At 46.5% G+C, this 19,656-nt stretch overlaps 1 long non-coding RNA gene across 1 annotated transcript in view; it reads left to right on the forward strand.

Moving 5' to 3' along the window:
- LOC141180643 (uncharacterized) overlaps positions 1-17,030 on the forward strand; it is a 131,597-nt gene extending 114,567 nt beyond the window's left edge. The window contains exon 5 of the long non-coding RNA XR_012256293.1: positions 16,638-17,030. This is a non-coding gene — a long non-coding RNA (uncharacterized lncRNA). The remainder of the gene's footprint in view (positions 1-16,637) is intronic.
- The last annotated feature ends 2,626 nt before the right edge of the window (positions 17,031-19,656 follow it).

Below are 19,656 nucleotides of genomic sequence, written 5' to 3' on the forward strand. Positions count from 1 at the left end.
GTCATTGTCCTGTTGAAAAATAAATGATGGTCCAACTAAACGCAAACTGGATGGAATAGCATGCCGCTGCAAGATGCTGTGGTAGCCATGCTGGTTCAGTATGCCTTCAATTTTGAATAAATCCCCAACAGTTTGACCAGCAAAGCACCCCCACACCATCACACCTCCTCCTCCATGCTTCACGGTGGGAACCAGGCATGTAGAGTCCGTCCGTTCACCTTTCTGCGTCGCACAAAGACACGGTGGTTGGAACCAAGGATCTCAAATTTGGACTCATCAGACCAAAGCACAGATTTCCACTGGTCTAATGTCCATTCCTTTTGTTCTTTAGCCCAAACAAGTCTCTTCTGCTTGTTGCCTGTCCTTAGTAGTGGTTTCCTAGCAGCTATTTTACCATGAAGTATAAATTAGGAAGGGTTTATAGAAGGGAAAAGGTGTGTGAATAAAATATAACTTTTATTAATATAATTAAAAAAACTCTTATTTTGTGAATTATTGGTGAATAAATATTCATACATCAAATTATGTATATAGGGCCACTGCTGTGTATTTATATGCAGTGCTAGCCCACAAATCACTTATTTCAATTGTGAGGACACAAAAATAAATTATCCACAGCCAATGTCCCTATAATTATTGGCTGGGTATTATAAGTTATGTGTCCCAGGTATCCCAACATTCTCCGTCATAAAGTAAATAATAACATATATAAAGTGCCGTGGAAATATGTGAGATGATAGTTAATTTTCCACCAGTGAGCCTAAATGACTTCTTATATACTCTGCATTATTAATAAATTAATGCCGATATTAAAGATGAGCTATTTCCTTGCAATCTCACTATTAAAGCTGGCATGAAAAAAACAGCTATATAGCTGGATTTGTATCTCTGAGCCAAGCACTAATCTAATATGGGTGGTCTATGCGGTTAATACCGCTGTTCTATCAAGTCATACCCGTAAATATAAGGGTGCTCATTTAATCCCACAGCGTGTACATTCTTGCTGTGTGCGGGTGGTCTGCTAGCAATTACTATTATATATTGCAGAGATTAAAGATAAAGTGAGATGTCAATGTATATCATTTGCTTCACGTGGAGGTCAGAACACACTGTCTCCCCCGCAGCGCTCTCACTCAGACCTCGTGCAGATAATCTGCACGCTATCACTGCTGCTTCATATATTAAGCCGGCCGAATAGAAATGATTGATTATAGAAGTCGTGCAGTTAGCTGCCAGTTTGTATTGCTGGCTAGAGCATGTGGAGAGCAGAGCCTCTTATCTCCCCGACAGCGTTCTCATTCAGATCGCGTGCAGATAGCCTGCACGCGGTCACTGCCGCTTTATGTATTAAGCCGGCAGGGTAAGAATTAAAGTGACAGAGAGTGGTGTGTGGATCCTGGGATGTGTCACCACATATAGATTATAAGAATGAACGTCCCTGACGCGCGTTTCGCCGTGATTACCGGCTTTTTCTAAGGGCGGGATCGGCCGCCTTCTCAGGATTCTTATACCTCCTGTCAAGATTGACAGGTCTATCAGCCAATCAGAGAGTCCACATACCTGCATTGGCAGAAACATGTAATTAAATAATTCCAAATGAAATTTTAAAAATACCAGAAATTGTAAAGATAATGGTTAAATTCCCGTTTTATCCCATACTATTAGGTTGGCTGATAATATACCTGAAAGGCTACGCATTAGAATAATAATACCATAAAGTATTATTATATGTATAGATCTATCAGATTGAAGAAATCTTGTACATATCGAACATCAATTGCATTTAAGGGGGATCTTTATTGCAAACCTCTAATTCTCTTCTCATATTATCTATGATAGTTCACTCCCCAGTGAATATGAATAAAGCTAAATCCTTCATTCCCCCACCTCAAATACAAAGTGAGGAAGATTGATGGGATAGTGTAGAGAATAGAGGTATAAGTATATTTGATTCTCTATATTTCAACTGATACATCTGGGAAAGAAAACCAGATGCATCAATATTTTCAGAGGGCAAATAGACATAAATCAATTCATTGTAAAGCAGGAAAAAATCATTGGAAATGCACAACTTACAACCCCAAGGCCAGAGACAGGTCAAAAAGTTACTGTGCAGAGTATAGAGAAACGTCATAAAAAACAACCAAAATTGAAATTTTCGTTCAGTCCATGTGGATTAACCGTATTTAAACGGAATATCCACTGGCTTTCCATTTTTAACAAGAATTGTTCCAAATCTCCACCCCTAATATCCAGCTTATGTTGAAAAATTGCCCATCCTTTCAGATCTTTCCATCTTAAGTCATGTGCATGTTTGAAATGCTTGGCGATGGGGGTAGGAATGAAAATTTTTTGTCTTTCTCTACATATTTGTTCGTCCTTATCAAAGTTAATGATACTCCTAATATGTTCTCTGATGCGTGTCCTCAGATCTCTGGTTGTCTTACCTACATATCTGAGTCCACATGTGCACTCCAAACAATAAATCACTCCAACCGAAGAGCAATTTAAATGTTGGTGTATGGTAAAGTTTTTTCCAAAAGCATCCCTAAAGGATTTCATAGGGGTCAAAATTTGACAGGCCTTGCATAGTTTACAGGGGAAGAAACCCGGATCCCTTACATTTACAATTCTATTATTGCGTTTAAAATGACTCGAGACCAAAAGGTTAGAGATAGATGTAGTTTTCCGATATCCTATTGAGGCCTTTGGTGTGAGATATCGATCAAGATCTCTATCCGATTTTAAAATCCCCCAATGTTTATTAAAGATATTAATCATAATTTGCCAATCTTGATGGTATTCGGTTATAAATCTCAACGTTTCTTCTTGATTTCGAGTCTTCGGGATTAAAAGGTCCTTCCTCTCCGTCCTTAAGGCAATATTATATGCCCTTTTGATTGATTGTTTAGAGTAATTTCTTTCGAAAAGTCTCTTCTCTTTCGAAATAGCTCATCTTTAATATCGGCATTAATTTATTAATAATGCAGAGTATATAAGAAGTCATTTAGGCTCACTGGTGGAAAATTAACTATCATCTCACATATTTCCACGGCACTTTATATATGTTATTATTTACTTTATGACGGAGAATGTTGGGATACCTGGGACACATAACTTATAATACCCAGCCAATAATTATAGGGACATTGGCTGTGGATAATTTATTTTTGTGTCCTCACAATTGAAATAAGTGATTTGTGGGCTAGCACTGCATATAAATACACAGCAGTGGCCCTATATACATAATTTGATGTATGAATATTTATTCACCAATAATTCACAAAATAAGAGTTTTTTTAATTATATTAATAAAAGTTATATTTTATTCACACACCTTTTCCCTTCTATAAACCCTTCCTAATTTATACTAATTATCTGTATCAGTGGTGACCACTAGTGTGAATTCTGTCCACTATTTCAATCAGTATTTTATGTAATTCTATTTTACCATGAAGGCCGGCTGCACAAAGTCTCCTCTTAACAGTTGTTGAAGAGATGTGTCTGCTGCTAGAACTCTATGTGGCATTGACCTGGTCTCTAATCTGAGCTGCTGTTAACTTGGGATTTCTGAGGCTGGTGACTCGGATAAATTTATCCTCAGAAGCAGGGGTGACTCTTGGTCTTCTTTTCCTGGGGCGGTCCTCATGTGAGACAGTTTCTTTGTAGCGCTTGATGGTTTTTGCAACTGCACTTGGGGATACATTCAAAGTTTGCCCAATTTTTCGGACTGACTGACCTTCATTTCTTAAAGTAATGATGGCCACTCGTTTTTCTTTGCTTAGCTGCTTTTTTCTTGCCATAATACAAATTCTAACACTCTATTCAGTAGGACTATCAGCTGTGTATCCACCAGACTTCTGCACAACACAACTGATGGTCCCAACCCCATTTATAAGGCAAGAAATCCCACTTATTAAACCTGACAGGGCACACCTGTGAAGTGAAAACCATTTCCGGTGACTACCTCTTGAAGCTCATCAAGAGAATGCCAAGAGTGTGCAAAGCTGTCATCAAAGCAAAAGGTGGCTACTTTGAAGAACCTAGAATATAAGACATATTTTCAGTTGTTTCACACTTTTTTGTTAAGTATATAATTCCACATGTGTTAATTCATAGTTTTGATGCCTTCAGTGTGAATGTACAATTTTCATAGTCATGAAAATACAGAAAAATCTTTAAATGAGAAGGTGTGTCCAAACTTTTGGTCTGTACTGTATATGATTGTGAACTAAAAATAAACGACACAAAGTGAATAACAATTGATCATACTTTCCATACACTAATGAAAGTGCTACAGTGCATATATGAACAATAAAAAATGTGTATGTAATTTATTTAAAACAATAATAAATATATAAGGATTGAGAGGAACCACTAATTTTAAAAACCTCCATATCAAAAAAGCTATTGTATTAATATACAGCAGTCTGTCACTGGTATTTATTCAGATAAGTATGATGAACATAACTCCGGAATGTGAAGACCAATTCCTCGTTGGTGAAATATCATCAATTCAGATGCATTTTTATTGTGTAAAAGCGCCAAAACATAAAAAAACTATATAAATGTAGTATAGCAGTAAATGTACTGACCCGAAGAATAAAGCGACCTTATCAATTTTACCACACGTGGAACAGCATAAAAAAAGTAAAAACAATTCCTGAATTGTTGGTTTTTGTTTGTTCTGCCTCCCAAAAATAGGAGTAGAAAGCTCCCAAAAAATGTCATGTGCCCGAAAATGATACCAATAAAACCGTCAACTTGTTCCGCAAAAACCAAGCCCTTACTGACCAGATACTGATAATGGGGCCCTGGCCTTAGGGTTGTTTTAGGGTTAGGGTTGTGTTGAGGTTGGGATTTTTTCAAAAGTAAAGAAAAAAAAAATGATGACGATATGGTGACTAGTCTTGAGCGCAAGTGCTCGCTACTTGAGTATGCATCGGGTGCCGGGTATGCACTGAGTATCGCAGGTGCTCAAGTGACATGCTCGAGTCTCTGCCCCATATGTTTAACGGCTGTTATACAGCCAAAAGAAAAAAACACACGGGGATTGCCTGCTATGCATCGGCAATCCCTTCATGGTTTTTTTGTTGTTTTTTTGAGTGTCTAAAAACTGTGAAACATGCGAGGCGGGGACTCGAGCATGTCACTCGAGCCTCCGCAATACTTGTTTCATACCTGAGTACCTGATGCAAACTCAAGTAGCGAGCACTTGCGCTTAAGACTAATGACAACATATTCAATATGATGACATAATGTTATCAAACTCTGTGTTCTGTGTCGTACCTCTGGGTTCAAAATGTTCACTATACCCTGTGACAAAGTCACTGGCAAAGTACTGGAGGGAAGATGTGTAGTGTGGCACCCCAGGGGTCTGGTTTCCACAGTAACAGCAATGTTATGTCTGAGAGCAGGTGGGAGGTCTCTTGGTCAGGGATCCTATGCATGCCACACCTCCTGCCCAGTCCTGGGAGGGGAAGAACTTCCCCTATATAAACCTGGGGCTGAGGCAGGGTTAGAGAGTTCAGAGGGAGAGTTCAGCCAGGAGGGCTGACAGGGAGCTGTGGCTCCGGCTGGGCCCAGCTCCTGGGCCATGCCAGAAGTAGAGACAGAGAAGAGAAGCAGCTATGGGAAGAAACAACAGGAGCTCTGTGGGAGCAGTGTTACAAGGAGTCAGGGGCTGGCAGCTGCAGAGCCCGCCCTGACTGAGAAGATTTCTTACCGGACCCGGAGTCCGAGGCTGTGGGGACTAACTCCTACCCAGCAGCAGAATCCGTCAGGCAGGGGATTTCAGGTCCTCTGGCCAAGAAACCCGAAGGCACGGTCACACGCATGGGACCAGCACCGCCGTCGTGGAGCGGAAGCTACTAGAAGGCCCCGAGTCACCGGCCATACGGGTGAGCACCACACGGTACACTCAGGGACGTGGGCTACTTATACCCGCCTCTAGCAAGGTAGCCAGAAGAGTACAGTCAGTTTGGGAGGCCTACAACTCCGCCTGGCCAGGGGAGATCCCATCTGCTCAAGGACTGACCAGGCCCCGATCGCTAGCCAGTACTCCGGGAGGGTCTATCTTTGTCACCAGTAAAGACCCTGAATCACACCGCATCGTCTCTGAGTGATTCCTGCTACCCCCATCATCCACGTCGGCTGCCCTGAGGCCATACCCCTCCCGTTGGGGGTTATACTATCACGCTGCACAATCCTACCACCGGCATTAGCGGTCTGCCCTGCAGCAGCAGCTCCTTAGCTGTACTCAACGGGTGGCGTAGTCGTCCAACATCTACCGCTGATACAGCGCCACTTAGTCTGACTCCCTGGGCACGGACCGGATCACCGCCACGAGACTACAACCCTCAAAAGATCCGGCTCCGGGTAAGCTCCCGCATGCGCAACGCAGCGCGACACAGGCCCAGGGGCGCGTCAACTTTTGGCGTAGTCGGCAGGATTTCGTGCCCGCAACCACCGGGTACTGCGTGCCTGAAAAAGACTGTTCAAACTTACCAGTGGTGAAGATTCCCGCCATCCGTGGAGGTTTCCCGCCATCCGGCGCCATCTTCTACCTTCTTCCCGCCATCCGCGAAGTTTTCCCGCCATCCGGCGCCATCGTCTACCTTCTTCCCGCCATCCGCGAAGTTTTCCCGCCGTTGGACGCCATCTTGAAGACGCCGCGCAGGAAGAAGAGGGGCGTGGACTCCGAAAGCGCGCGAGAATTGAAGCCCCGCCTCACGTCCGGACGTTGCGTAAGGTCCTGGAAGGAGCCCAGCAGACGCCGACGTCACAGGAGCGCGACGGAAGGTCCTCAACCCTGACGATCCACTGCGGAGCCGCGGCCTACGGAAGAGGATCATCGCAAGGTAGGCCACGGTCCACTAGGGGGGAGAAGGATGCCGGATACGGAGGAGAGCTTCACCGCTTCAACCCCCGCCAGCGCCACCGCTGTTGCGGTCATGCCTTTCACCATGCCCTATATCCCGGGGGCAGCCTGGCTACCCCAGTACTCAGGGGAGTCACATACCCTGCATGACTTTAGAGAAAAGCTGGATAGCCTCTTCCAGGTGTACCCCCTCACAGAGGAGCAAAAAGTGAGCATCCTGGTGGCCCAATTGACCGGGGCAGCCCAAAGGGAGGTAAAGTCCTGGCCACCTGGGAGGAGGACTGTCGCAGAGATACTAACCCAGCTAACCGAGGAGGAGCTGCAGTACTACCAATACGAGGAAAGCGAAGAGGACCCGGACGGGTCTGAGGACTACCCTCAGGAGGGAGCACAAAGAGGACATAGCTACTGAAGGGAAGTAGCGTGAATAAAGAGCTGTAAATAGTTACCCGTAAGGGTACAAGGACTGCTGCTAATTAAAATATGGTCCCCGTTGGGATTAGTGAATTGTTCCCCATGTGCCCCTATCTTAAACCAGGCTGAGGACTGTGAGCAGCCATTCCTTATCCCCACTGGCCGAGGACTGAGAGCGGCCATATCCTGTAAATAATTATGTGTTTCTAGTAATTTATGGGAGTCTTTGGTGGATTTACCGGGAATCCTTTGTACATGGTTGGAGCGTAACCCAGGAATGGACTAAAGACTGTTAAGGACTCGGGGCAGGACAGACCCCTACCTGGTTACGTCTCCCTGTTTTGGTGAAATGGACACCTTGCTTTTCTTCAAAACTGCACCCGGTTGCGGACACGCCGTAACCATCTTTATGTGTTTTCCTTATTGTATTATTATTGTTTATACCTTGTTATGTTTTTCTAAAAATATGTTTAGTCCCGGAGTACTAAATTTCACTAGGGGGGAATGTGGCACCCCAGGGGTTTGGTTTCCACAGTAACAGCAATGTTATGTCTGAGAGCAGGTGGGAGGTCTCTTGGTCAGGAATCCTATGCATGCCACACCTCCTGCCCAGTCCTGGGAGGGGAAGAACTTCCCCTATATAAACCTGGGGCTGAGGCAGGGTTAGAGAGTTCAGAGGGAGAGTTCAGCCAGGAGGGCTGACAGGGAGCTGTGGCTCCGGCTGGGCCCAGCTCCTGGGCCATGCCAGAAGTAGAGACAGAGAAGAGAAGCAGCTATGGGAAGAAACAACAGGAGCTCTGTGGGAGCAGTGTTACAAGGAGTCAGGGGCTGGCAGCTGCAGAGCTCGCCCTGACTGAGAAGATTTCTTACCGGACCCGGAGTCCGAGGCTGTGGGGACTAACTCCTACCCAGCAGCAGAATCCGTCAGGCAGGGGATTTCAGGTCCTCTGGCCAAGAAACCCGAAGGCACGGTCACACGCATGGGACCAGCACCGCCGTCGTGGAGCGGAAGCTACTAGAAGGCCCCGAGTCACCGGCCATACGGGTGAGCACCACACGGTACACTCAGGGACGTGGGCTACTTATACCCGCCTCTAGCAAGGTAGCCAGAAGAGTACAGTCAGTTTGGGAGGCCTACAACTCCGCCTGGCCAGGGGAGATCCCATCTGCTCAAGGACTGACCAGGCCCCGATCGCTAGCCAGTACTCCGGGAGGGTCTATCTTTGTCACCAGTAAAGACCCTGAATCACACCGCATCGTCTCTGAGTGATTCCTGCTACCCCCATCATCCACGTCGGCTGCCCTGAGGCCATACCCCTCCCGTTGGGGGTTATACTATCACGCTGCACAATCCTACCACCGGCATCAGCGGTCTGCCCTGCAGCAGCAGCTCCTTAGCTGTACTCAACGGGTGGCGTAGTCGTCCAACATCTACCGCTGATACAGCGCCACTTAGTCTGACTCCCTGGGCACGGACCGGATCACCGCCACGAGACTACAACCCTCAAAAGATCCGGCTCCGGGTAAGCTCCCGCGTGCGCAACGCAGCGCGACACAGGCCCAGGGGCGCGTCATGTAGCACTGAGATTAGGAGCTCCAGTAATTAAATATAGGAAAAAGGTTCCAGCACACGAAGGGGTTACTCAGCCATCTTTAGTTCTAAGGTGGTTAAACACCTGTAGAAAGGAAGGAGGTCAGAGGATAAAATCCCAGCCTTTTAGAGCATTTGTGTGTAGGATGGGTTTGGAGGTGAAAGCTCTGAGCTGTTTTGTCATGTGAAGGAAAGACAAACCTTGAGTTGTTTGTTCCTGAAGTGGGCGGTTACTCGTAGGAGCAAGGACTGTGCCATACGTTATGTTTTGTTTTTCCGGTTAGGCCAGGAAGGCCGTGTTTGTTTTTGCTGTGGTTTATGCAGCATTCTTAATAAACCCAGCAGAAGATTTAAAGAGACAATGTTCCTGTATACCGCTATATGCAACCAAGTGAGCCTATCTACAACAACCCCTTGATAAAATCCTTGGGGGGTCTAGTTTCCAAAATGGGGTCACTTGTGGGGGATGTCCACTGTTTAGGTGCATCAGGGGCTCTCCAAATGCGACATGGCGTCCGCTCTCGATTCCAGCCAATTTTGCGTTCTAAAAGTCACACAGTGCTCCTTCCCTTCTGAACCCTGCCGTGCACGCAAACAGTAGTTTTTCCCCACATATCAGGTATCGGCGTACTCAGGAGAAATTGCACAACAAGTTTTGGGGTCCATTTTCTCCTCTTACCCTTGTGAAAATAAAAAATTTGGGGCTAAAAGATCATTTTTGTGAAAAATGTTAAATGTTCATTTTTTTCTTCCACATTCCAAAGATTCCTGTGAAGCACCTGAAGGGTTAATAAACTTCTTGAATGCTGTTTTGAGCACCTTGAGGGGTGCAGTTTTTAGAATGCTGACACTGTTGGGTATTTCTGTCATATAGTCACTTCCACCTCCTATCCACGATCTGTCACAAACTCTCACAACCCTTCTAACCTTATTCCCATGCGCGCAGCCCCCGCCTCCCCAGTCCCACTAACAGGAGCTCTATGCAAAGCTCGCTCCGTGTGCAACAAACTTTCCTACATCCATGATCTTTTCATTACTTGCAAACTCTTCTTCATCGGCATCACCGATACCTGGCTCACCACCTCTGACACGGCGTCCACAGCTGCACTTTCGTACGGTGGATTCCATCTTTCTCACACACCCCGCTCCAATTTCAAGCATGGTGGAGGAGTAGGTTTTCTCCTGTCAGGCAACTGCTCCTTCACCCATATCCCACTGCCACCCTCCATTACTCTCCCCTCCTTTGAAGTACACTGTGTGCTCATCTACTCCCCCCTCCAACTGGCCGTCGTTTACCGCTCCCCAGGACTAGCCACCACCTTCTTTGACCACTTCAACACCTGGCTGCTTAATTTCCTTTCTGATGACATCACCACTATCATCATGGGTGACTTCAACATCCCCATTGACACTTCCCACTCATCTGTCTCGAAGCTTCTATTCCTCACTTCCTCCTTCAGCCTTGCTCAATGGTCTTCAGCCCCCACTCACAAAGATGGCCACACACTGGACCTCATCTTCACCCTCCTCTGTTCCCTATCTAACCTCTCAAGCTCACCTCTCGCTCTTTCTGACCACAACTTACATTCTCTTACCTCTCCTCTCCAGGTACACAAGCCACACTCCACAAACTTGCACACCCTCACAGAAATCTCAAACACTTTGACCTACACTCAATCTCTGAATCCCTTCTCCCTCTCACAGGCATAAGTTCATTACACAATGCAAATGCTGATGCCACTTTATATATCACCTCAATAGCTGCAGCCTCAAATCGGTCGCCCCCTCACACGTATCACAGCTCGCCCATTCAACCGGCAACCCTGGCACACCAACCTGACTAAAGAACTGCGAAGGGCCTCCAGGGTTGCTGAGTGGAAATGGAAAAGGTCCCACTCCAACGAGCACTTCATTGCATTCTAACAGTCCCTCACTACCTTCAAGTCCACACTTACTGCAGCAAAACAAACATACTTCTCATCTCTCATATCATCCCTGTCTCACAACCCTAAACAGCTATTCAAAGCTTTCAGTTCTCTCCTCCGTCCCCCAGCGCCTCCTTCATCTCCTCTCATCTCAGCCGAAGACTTTGCCACATTCTTCAAGCAGAAGGTTGACACTATCAGACAAATCTTTTGACTAAAGTCCCCACAGCCCCTCCTCACACCTACTCAACCATCCTCCTCCAAAACCAGCTTCTCCACCATTACAGACAATCAACTCTCCTCTTTACTCTCCAAATCACACCTCACCACCTGCAAACTTGACCCAGTCCCGTCCCACCTCATCCCTAACCTTAACACTATTCTCATCCCAACCCTAACTCACCTTTTCAACCTGTCACTAACAACTGGTGTCTTCCCCTCATGCTTCAAACATGCCTCGATCACACCCATCCTCAAAAAGCCATCCCTTGACCCATCCTCTCTGTCTAGCTATCACCGCATATCACTTCTCCCCTATGGCTCAAAACTACTGGAACAACACGTCCATTCTGAACTGTCCTCCCACCTCTCCTCTTTGACCGCCTCCAATCTGGCTTCCGACCGCACCACTCCACTGAAACTTCCCTGACTAAATTCACCAACGACCTACTAACTGCCAAATCCAAGCAACACTACTCTGTCCTCCTCCTCCTGGACCTGTCATCTGCCTTTGACACAGTCGACCATTCCCTCTTACTACAGACTCCATCTCTTGGCATCACGGACTTGGCCCTATCTTGGATGTCTTCATACCTAACTGACCGGACATTCAGTGTCTGCCACTCACACACCACCTCCTCATCTCGCCCCCTATCTGTCAGTGTCCCCCAAGGTTCAGTCCTAGGACCCCTGCTCTTCTCCATCTACACCTTCGGCCTGGGACAGCTCATAGGGTCTCATGGCTTTCAGTATCACCTATGCTGATGACACACAGATCTACCTCTCTGGATCCGATTTCTCTTCCCTACTAACCAAAATCCCACAATGTCTGTCCGCTATTTTATCCTTCTTCTCTGACAGGTTTCTAAAACTTAACATAGACAAAACTGAATTCATCATTTTTCCACCGTCTCACTCAACCCCCCCCAACTGACCTATCCATCAAAGTCAATGGCTGCCCAATCTCCCTAGTCCCGCAAGCCCGCTGCCTCAGGGTAACCATGGACTCTAACCTCTCCTTTAAACCACATATCCAAGCCCTTTCCACTTCCTTCCGACTCCAACTCAAAAAATATCTCCCGGATCCGCACATTCCTCAACCACGAATCTGCAAAAACACTAGTGCACGCCCTCATCATCTCCTGCCTTGACTACTGCAACCTCTTGCTCTGTGGCCTCCCTTCTACCACTTGCACACCTCCAATCTATCCTAAACTCTGCTGCCCGACTAATCCACGTGTCCCCTGCCTCTCCTCTCTGTCAATCCCTTCACTGGCTCCCCATTGCCCAGAGACTCCAGTGTAGGGCCAGCAATGGCAGCCCTGGGAGCAGCAGTACAGTATATCACTATAACCATAGTGAGCATCCAGGAGATGTGTGGCTGGCATGGCCGTGCTGTTTCTGTGGCAGAAGCCACATGATATAAAGACAAAGTAGCACTCTGTAGTGCTAAAGCATGGAAACATGAAATACATGGAATTTGAATGTCATTACTGCTTTAGATAATAAGAAAAAATGGAGATGTTTAGCACATAATTTGGCCAATTCATGCAAACCCAGCAGCCAACGACAAGGCACTTTCCGGTTTGCTGGGAACTGATCTAATGTGAATCCTCTGCTAGGCTAAAGCCTGCATTTATGGGTAGCTAGGATCCTGCTGCAGTTAAATCCACCACAGGCTGGAGGGTGGAGCGCTCGGTCAGAGAGACAATATACAAATAGCAAAAAACTGACTGTCACTTCCAAATCAGAAAACTGGTGTGTACAAGGCCACTCTGGAGCGGGGCTGCGCCCACTAGTCGGGTTCTGCCCGGGAGTATGTATAATGCATATATCACCGCCGTCCCCGGGTCAGAAACCAGCGACTCCGCACAGTGCCCAGTCTGCGCTGGAGGATTTATAAGTCTGCAGTTACACAGTGACCCGACATCCCCTTACAGCAGGGGTCTCAAACTCGGGTTGGTATATGGGCCGCACACAGAAAAAAAAATTATTTGGGGGGGCGCATTCTTTGCAGGACAAAGTGACATTTTTAGTGATACCATTTTTTTTCTATACACCTTCTAAACATTTTTGCTGTTTTATTTTTTATAGCTTGAGTCTTTGTGGATGTGGCGATAATAAAACATGCACTTTTCTTGCTTACTTTAGTTTATACAGTACAGACCAAAAGTTTGGACACACCTTCTCATTTAAAGATTTTTCTGTATTTTCATGACTATGAAAATTGTACATTCACACTGAAGTCATCAAAACTATGAATTAACACATGTGGAGTTATATACTTAACAAAAAAGTGTGAAACAACTGAAAATATGTCTTATATTCTTGGTTCTTCAAAGTAGCCACCTTTTGCTTTGATGACTGCTTTGCACACTCTTGGCATTCTCTTGATGAGCTTCAAGAGGTAGTCACTGGAAATGGTTTTCACTTCACAGGTGTGCCCTTTCAGGTTTAATAAGTGGGATTTCTTGCCTTATAAATGGGGTTGGGACCGTCAGTTGTGTTGTGCAGAAGTCAGGTGGATACACAGCTGATAGTCCTACTGAATAGACTGTTAGCTGCTTTTTTCTTGCCATAATACAAATTCTAAGTAAAGAAAAACGAGTGGCCATCATTACTTTAAGAAATGAAGGTCAGTCAGTGCGAAAAATTGGGCAATCTTTGAAGCTGTCCCCAAGTGCAGTTGCAAAAACCATCAAGCGCTACAAAGAAACTGGCTGACATGAGGACCGCCCCAGGAAAGGAAGACCAAGAGTCACCTCTGCTTCTGAGGATAAGTTTATCCGAGTCACCAGCCTCAGAAATCCCATGTTAACAGCAGCTCAGATTAGAGACCAGGTCAATGCCACACAGAGTTCTAGCAGCAGACACATCTCTACAACAACTGTTAAGAGGAGACTTTGTGCAGCAGGCCTTCATGGTAAAATAGCTACTAGGAAACCACTGCTAAGGACAGGCAACAAGCAGAAGAGACTTGTTTGGGCTAAAGAACACAAGGAATGGACATTAGGCCAGTGGAAATCTGTGCTTTGGTCTGATGAGTCCAAATTTGAGATCTTTGGTTCCAACCACCGTGTCTTTGTGCGACGCAGAAAAGGTGAACGGATGGACTCTACATGCCTGGTTCCCACCGTGAAGCATGGAGGAGATGTGATGGTGTGGGGGGGCTTTGCTGGTGACACTGTTGGGGATTTATTCAAAATTGAAGGCATACTGAGCCAGCATGGCTACCACAGCATCTTGCAGCGGCATGCTATTCCATCCAGTTTGCGTTTAGTTGGACCATCATTTATTTTTCAACAGGACAATGACCCCAAACACACCTCCAGGCTGTGTAAGAGCTATTTGACAAAGAAGGAGAGTGATGGGATGCTACGCCAGATGACCTGGCCTCCACAGTCACCAGACCTGAACCCAATCGAGATGGTTTGGGGTGAGCTGGACCACAGAGTGAAGGCAAAAGGGCCAACAAGTGCTAAGCATCTCTGGGAACTCCTTCAAGATTGTTGGAAGACCATTTCCGGTGACTACCTCTTGAAGCTCATCAAGAGAATGCCAAGAGTGTGCAAAGCAGTCATCAAAGCAAAAGGTGGCTACTTTGAAGAACCTAGAATATAAGACATATTTTCAGTTGTTTCACACTTTTTTGTTAAGTATATAATTCCAGATGTGTTAATTCATAGTTTTGATGCCTTCAGTGTGAATGTACAATTTTCATTGTCATGAAAATACAGAAAAATCTTTAAATGAGAAGGTGTGTCCAAACTTTTGGTCTGTACTGTATATAGAGCAGCATTTTTAGTGGCAAAATATTTTTTCATGCTTTATTTTGAAGTTTTTCTGCCAAAATCTAGTAGTAACGTGCCCCACCCTGGTCTGCATCTTGTAATGTCCCCCATCTTTGTCCCCATCTTGTCGTAATATTCCATACTGGGCCCCATATTGTCGTAATGTCACATACCGGTCCCCATATTGTAGATATGTCCTCATCTTGTAGTAATGCCCCATCCTGGTCCCCATCTTGTTGTAATGTACCCATCTTCTAGGAATGTCCCCATCCTGGTCCCCCTCTTGTAGTTCTGTCCCCAGCCTGGTCCCCATGTTTTAGGACTGTCCCCAGCCTGGTCCCCATGTTTTAGGACTGTCCCCAGCCTGGTCCCCATGTTTTAGGACTGTCCCCAGCCTGGTCTCTATGTTTTAGGACTGTCCCCAGCCTGGTCTCCATGTTTTAGGACTGTCCCCAGCCTGGTCTTCATGTTTTAGGACTGTCCCCAGCCTGGTCCCCATGTTTTAGGACTGTCCCCAGCCTGGTCCCCATGTTTTAGGACTGTCCCCAGCCTGGTCCTCATGTTTTAGGACTGTCCCCAGCCTGGTCCTCATGTTTTAGGACTGTCCGCGGCCTGGTCCTCATGTTTTAGGACTGTCCCCAGCCTGGTCCACATCTGTTAGGACTGTCCCCAGCCTGGTCCCCATCTGTCAGGACTGTCCCCAGCCTGGTCCCCATCTGTTAGGACTGTCCCCAGCCTGGTCCCCATCTGTTAGGACTGTCCCCAGCCTGGTCCCCACCTTTTTAGGACTGTCCCCAGCCTGGTCCCCACCTTTTTAGGACCGTCCCCAGCCTGGTCCCCACCTTTTTAGGACTGTCCCCAGCCTGGTCCCCACCTTTTTAGGACTGTCCCCAGCCTGGTACCCACCTTTTTAGGACTGTCCCCAGCCTGGTACCCATCTTTTTAGGACTGTCCCCAGCCTGGTACCCATCTTTTTAGGACTGTCCCCAGCCTGGTCCCCACCTTTTTAGGACTGTCCCCAGCCTGGTACCCATCTTTTTAGGACTGTCCCCAGCCTGGTACCCAACTTGGAGGACTGTCCCCAGCCTGGTCCCCATCTTGGAGGACTGTCCCTTATGCCGTTCTACACATACAAGAGAAAAAAAAGATTCTTCTCACCTGTCCTCCGTTCCCTCGGCGTCTTTTCTGCACCTGTGGCCCGCAGGCACCATAGACCCCGATCCAGGAGCTGCCGGCAGCTGCGCTTCAGTTCAGTGTATTGCCGCGCAGAGACCGGCTCTCTGTACAGCAATACCAGTGGCAGCCGCCGGCCTATCAGAGGCCAGCAGCTGACATCTGCGCGTGTCAGTGACGTCATACACTGCTGCGCTGGGACGCAGATGTCAGCTGCTGGCCTCTGATAGGCCGGCGGCTGCCACTGGTATTGCTGTGCAGAGCAGTACACTGAACTGAAGCGCAGCTGCCGGCAGCTTCTGGACCGGGCCGCCATCGGGGTCTATGGTGCCTGCGGGCCGCGTGTTTGAGACCCCTGCCTTACAGCAAGCCAACCATTTGCTTTGTGTGTAATACCAGGGTGAACCCAAGGTTATGTAATGATTTGTACTCACAGAACTATAATAAAACAATAGATTTGTCACTTAGTTGATTTTCTTATAGAATGATCAGACTCGCAGAATTGCAAGAAATCAGTTCTGCAGTTTTGTAGGAAAGACTTTGCCCATAAATCCAAAAGACTTTGCTAAAACATCTGAAAAGAATTCTGCCACCATCCCTTTCTTTTAGGAAGGATAATGGCCGTTCTCTTTCTTCCCTTTCAGAAGGCGTTTAATGTGTCCAGCGACTGCTCTGCACTTATACCGCTGGCAAACACCGCAATGAGGAGCGACGTCCAGGAAAGTCAGGCGCGCGGCTTACTACGTCTGGGGAGGCGCAAAGAAGCGCTGGAGAGCGCAGAACTGCTGGGAATGGAATTGGAGACATTATAGGAAACATTATTTGTCCAACTTGAGAAGAAAAAGTTGCTTTATTATGTTTAAAAGTAAAAATGGATGAAACTTACTATTATGCTCTAGTTAAAAAAAAAAGGTATGGAAAAGTTGTCATATTTGCATTGGTCCAGGATCTCCTTCTGCCAGTGACACCTATGTGGGAATGGAGCTGCCAACACCTGGGACCAGCGCTGATATAGTGTTGTGGGAAAACGCTGCAAAGTCAGAATGCTTTAAAAAATAAGTGTTGTGTAGGGGGGGCATGTCCGGCAGCCATTGGGTGCGTATGTGTCCAAGGGGGCTCCGAGCTACACAGAGGGCTCATCCCGGCATGGAGGGCCATCAGTGTGACTCCTCTTGGTTACAAGAAGCTTATGGGCCCATTTTCAGATGAGTTTGGCTGTGCTCCATTAGCATGGCCTACGCGATGCTCAGAGTTGCGGCCTCACTTGAGCTGAGGTGGGAGACCAGAGGACCTTGTCTGCCATTGTCCTGTTACGAATGGGCCCCAGACTGTGAGACCCGACTCAGAAACACATGGCCCCTTAGCAGCGCTTCACTAATTGGTACTGTCCCTTACCACAAGATGGCGAAGTTGGCCCAGACCAAGGGTGCAGTTGTAGGTAGACATTGTTCCCCCTGATACCATCACCTATTTACCAGCGCTCAGAGGGAGAGCGAGAGGAGACTGAGGAGCAGGGCACAGATACGCCCTCACAGACATTATCGGGCGCACTTACAGTCTGATGTCAGCCATACCAGTGCAAGTGGCAGTATCTCTCATTAGTCAGCACATGTAATATGCAGGTACTGTTATGTCTGACCTTATTCTGAGCATAGTACTCTGCTGCCCTCATGTGGTGAATGTGAAAACTGAAACATCTCTGCACATATAAATAAAAATGATTATTGTATCATAGCACCAACATATTCTGCAGCACTTTCCAATTAAGTAGGGACCTGTACAGACAATAAAAACAATACAATGTAACACATTTTATCCGTTACAGGAGGAGTGAGGGCCCTGCTCGCAAGCTTACAATTTATATACTGAACTCTCTCAGTATCTTAAGCTGTGCAAAGCCCCCCGCTCTCATTGTCTGATGCCGGTGAAATCTGCAGCATTAACTCTGGCTTTGTGGGGTCCATCCTTTTCAGGCTCATTATAGCTCATTTGCTAATTCTACTTTGGCTACATGAATCCAGTTCTCTATGAATTTGTCTGTCGCCCCTCCCCCATCAGATCCTCTTGTTTGTGTGTCTGGAGTAGATCATTAGTGATCCGGTCTCCTTGGGAAACTGTGCGATCTCCTTTTCCGTTGGATTCTATCCTTCTCTTCCTGCCCCTCTTGGAGTTGTACACCCCCGGTAGCACACCGGACCCTTACCTTATTCTGTGACAGAGACCACCTACTACACGGCTCATTAGAAGGGGAGATGTAGTGTTCGTCCTTTGCTCGGCTTCACCTGCATCCGGCTATTGCTAACCCGGGCTGTGGAGTCAGTAAGCCAAACCTCCGACTCCTCCATTTCCAGGCCTCCGGCTCCCTCATACACGGCTCATGTGTAAGTGATAAATTTACTGTAGCACAGATTCATCTCCGCTAAAAGTCTAGACCCTTAGATCAGGAATAGGACAGACATTTATAGGACATTTCATAACTTTACCAAATTCTTGTGAAAAAAATATTCCCCACAAACTACTGTACCCAATTTATTATATATTTTAGGAGTCTGAGTTGATCCATTTTATACGGATTCCACCAAAATGGGCTTCATCTCACAACAGAACAGCAGATAAGCTGCAACTTGTTAGGGTGCTTTCACCTTGCATTCTGTGTCCCCATCGGGGCATACTTCCGAAGTTCCCCAAAAAACAGGGTCCAGGCGTATTCACTGACTGGACATAGTAGACTGGGTCTGGATGTCTGTCTCCGGGAGGCGTATACTGGACGTTCGCTCAGTTTACATCATTACAGTCTATGGCCCCTTTGGCGCATACTCCTGGACCTTGTTTTGTGGGGGTATTTCAGACATATTCCCAAATATCCACGGCTCTTTTTAGGGAATGTACTGATCTCCACCTATGGCCGGGATAGTTTCTCGGCTATGTACATTGCAGAGGGCATATCACATCCCTCCATCCCTTGCCCCTTGGGTCTGCACCTTACACCTTCATTGCAAAATTCTTCAACTGTAGGGACAGAGACTTTCTTCTTTGCTTGTCTCGAAAAGACCATATGTAGTTTGAGAATACTCGCTCAGTTCTGTCAAATTCCTGAAGGAACTCAACCTTATATACTCCATGTTCTCTCTGTCTCGCCTGAAGGTCATTGCTGACAACCAGTCTGACTTCTTTGAAATCCCACTGGAGGCGTTTTCACGTTATCTGTCTTCAGGTGGGCTTACTATTCAGTCTTTTGTACATATGCACGGGGAGTTTCTATCCTAGTCATGCGCACCCTAAATTGTACCCTTTACAACATTGACATTTATATAAAGAGGGTATGTGTGTATTCTTGTACTGTACGACCAAGACATATGCAAACACTAAGAAAATAAGATCTAAACTGCACTATTGCTAAATAAAATGTACTTAGAAAAAATCAAGGTTCTTAGCGCATAAATTGGCCAATTCATGTGTGCCCATCAACCACGGCAAGGTGACCTCCGCATGATGGGTAACTATTTTCCTAAACATGCCTCTCTTGGGCTATAAGCCTACAATTTGAAGTGGGCAGTTAGAAAGCAACACTAATTAAAAGCACCCTTGGGTTGATGGGTGGAGTGCAGAGTCAGAAAAGGAGGCAGTCAAAACCTCCATGGTAAACTGCAAGAAAACAAAAAA

The sequence above is a fragment of the Phyllobates terribilis genome, unplaced genomic scaffold (genome assembly GCF_046119375.1).
Source record: "Phyllobates terribilis strain yellow unplaced genomic scaffold, ASM4611937v1 Scaffold_34__1_contigs__length_13252353, whole genome shotgun sequence".
NCBI lineage: Eukaryota > Metazoa > Chordata > Amphibia > Anura > Dendrobatidae > Phyllobates > Phyllobates terribilis.